The sequence below is a fragment of the Otolemur garnettii genome, unplaced genomic scaffold (genome assembly GCF_000181295.1).
Source record: "Otolemur garnettii isolate 467f Iridium unplaced genomic scaffold, OtoGar3 scaffold00018, whole genome shotgun sequence".
NCBI lineage: Eukaryota > Metazoa > Chordata > Mammalia > Primates > Galagidae > Otolemur > Otolemur garnettii.
Genome location: NW_003852413.1, coordinates 15184119 through 15187294, shown reverse-complemented (window position 1 = coordinate 15187294; position 3176 = coordinate 15184119). Strand labels below are relative to the sequence as shown.

Here is a 3176-nt window from a genome sequence, read left to right as displayed (position 1 = left end):
AGCCGGGCATTGTGGCAGGCACCTGTAGTCCCAGCTACTTGGGAGGTGGAGGCAGGAGAATCACTTCAACCCAAGACTTGGAGGTTGCTGTGAGCTGTGATGACACAGCACTCTACCCAGGGGGACAGCTCAAGGCTGTCTCAAAAAAGAAAATGTTGTGATGTGAAAACTAAAACAATATGTGCAAATTTTATATTGTTTTACATTAAAATTCTTTAGTCTGAATTCTACTTGGATGGATCTTTTAACCAGATATGATTTTCCAACAATTTGCATTGGTCATTCAGAATTTACTGGATTATGAGTTATGTAGATCTACCAAGTGTTGCTATGTTACATTAGGCAACATCAGAGCATAACATTCATTATAGCAGAAAAGTCTTTAAGTATCCAAAAGCTAGCAACCATAAACAGTGGTGGATATAAGTTTTCACCTTTTAAAATTCTCCCTTCAAAATTTAAGTTGTTTCATTAGCCACAAATAGCATAAATTATTTTCCTTGAAGTGACATGTTCACTTTGTGGGTATTTTTTATGACACAGAGTCTCACTTTGTCACCCTCGTTAGAGTGCCCTGGTGTCATACCTCACAGCAACCTCAAACTCTTGGGCTGAAGTGATCCTCTTGCATCAGTTTTTTCATTTTTAGTAGAGATGGGTTTCTTGCTCTTGGTCAGGTTGGTCTCGAACTCCTTAGCTCAAGCGATCCACCCACCTCCGTCTCCCAGAATGCTAGGATTACAAGTGTGAGACACCCAGCCCAGCCACTATCTCAGTTTTCATGAAAAAGTTCTTCTGGATGCCTCAGAGTTCACAGGCTGGCCACCGATAATAAAATGGATAGTGACAGATCACACACAGATGAGAATTTAAAAATACTGAGGTGAGAGATGGCTTGAGCCCAGGAGCTGGAGTACAGCCTGGGCAACACAGTGAGATCCCATCTCTCAAACAAAACAAACAAAAAACCCTGAAAGATAGACAACTGTTAATTTTGTAATAGTTAACTCTGAATGACATAAGTTCTGTCAATTTCAATTTTCTGTTTGGCTTGTTACATCTCTAGTAAATGAAACTATATATACTTTAAAACCACAAATCCAGCATTTTTATATACAACAAGCAGACAGATATTATTCGTGGAACCATAAAGTCTCTAAATCTTTAACACCTAACTTCAGGATGAAAAAAGACCTTGTATTATTTTGTACTTAGGGACCTTATTTTGTCTAGTTACCCCTTAATCTGGAGGGAAAGAGGAGACGGGGAGAAAACCGATGTAGGTGAACGGCTGGGGGAAGAGCCAATTTTGAAGATTTCTAGGGAGGGAAAAGCCTGTTCACTCCAGGATCTCCCAACAGTCCCCAGCACACAACAGGTTATGAGACTGATGACGGCTGGTGAAAAGCGGGAAACAAAGGCAAGAAGGCTGTAAAAAAATAAATATATGAAAGAACACGGGGGTTGACGGGTGAGATGCCGCGATTTGCGAGCAGTTAGTTCCTAACGCCGCGGCTCTGAAGGACCCCCCAGTGGAAAGCCTGGGTCCGCCCAGGCCACCTGAATAACAATAAGGGGGAGCAGACCTTGGAATTTAAAGTTCTCCGGATGAGCCTAACATGCAGATAAGGGTGAGAACGTCCGAGAAGAACCCGCAAGGAGACACCACACAGACACCGCCCACTAGGCAGCCACTCAGGACAAGGGCAGAGGGTCATGCGCAGGCGCGCGAGGCTACGCGCTGCTGGCCCTTGCTGACAGCGCAGGCGCACTAGAGGATCAGGTGGCAAGTCGGTACGTCAGTCTAAGAGGGCGCAAGCGCGCTGCGGCGACTACCAAATCACACACCCCCAGCGCGAGACCTCAGTGCGCGAGGGGCGGGGATACTATGATGGCATCCCGTAAGGGGACGGCGTGAGAACCCGGATCCTGTGGTGACCCAGTGGCCTAATGGATAAGGCATCAGCCTCCGGAGCTGGGGATTGTGGGTTCGAGTCCCATCTGGGTCGCACGAGGATTAGTTTTGGCAGAGACAAAGGCGATCATGAACAGCAAAGCAAATTATGAGATGATGGTTACTTCGCTTCTCTACAGGGCCGAGGCCGACTGTATTATAATTAGGCGTATCAGCGCGTTTTAAAAACGCTGTAACTGAATAGATACAAAGGGATATGTTCTAGAGTTTGGTGGTAGCGCGGTGGGGTTACCGTAGTTAACAGTAATTTATTGTATGTTTCAAAATAGTTAGAAGAAAAGATTTGAAATCTACCCAACACAAAGAAATGGTAAACGTAGGTGGTAATGGATATGCCAGTTATCCTGATTTTATCTTTGCACATTGTATGCATGTATCAATAGATCACATGTACCCCATAAACATGAACAATCATGTGTCAATTAAAAAATTTAAAAACAAAACACTGTGAGAGCTTGCAAGTGTACGCTATATCTGCTCCATTTACTTTCCTTTCTTTCTTTTTTTTTTTTATTAAGACAGAGTCCCGTTTAGTTGCCCAGGCTGAAGTCCAGTGGTGTCATCATAGCTCACTGTAACCTCAAACCCCTGGGCTCAAGGGATTCTCCTGCGTCAGCCTCCAGAGGAGGCTCATGCCACTAATTATATATGTTATATATAATATATTGATTTCAAACAGGTAATATTAAAAGAAACATATATGTTTGAAATTAATTTAAGGAAAGCAATTATGATTATATATATATAATTAGTGGCGTGTACCTGTAGTCCCTCTACTGAAGATGACAATCAGACGCTGTCTCAACATACATATATATTTTGGAATTTAAAGTTCTCTGGATTGGCTGGTGCCTGTGGCTCAGTGAGTAGAGCAACGGCCCCATATGCTGAGGGTGGAAGGTTCAAACCGGCCCCGGCCAAACTGCAACAAAAAATAGCCGGGCATTGTGGTGGGTACCTGTAGTCCCAGCTACTCGGGAGGCTGAGGCAAGAGAATCACCTAAGCCCAGAAATTGGAGGGCGCTGTGAGCTGTGTGAGGCACAGCACTCTACTGAGGGTGACAAAGCGAGACTCTTATCTCGAAAATAATAATAATAATAATAAAGTTCTCCAGATGAGCCTAACGTGCAAGCTATACATACACACACACACACACACACATACATATATATATATATATATATTTTTTTTTTTTTTTTT

At 43.4% G+C, this 3176-nt stretch overlaps 1 non-coding gene across 1 annotated transcript; it reads left to right on the top strand.

Moving 5' to 3' along the window:
- Positions 1-1936: 1936 nt before the first annotated feature.
- TRNAR-CCG lies at positions 1937-2009 on the top strand. Its single transcript has one exon. It is a non-coding gene; the product is annotated as a tRNA-Arg (tRNA).
- Positions 2010-3176: the final 1167 nt, after the last annotated feature.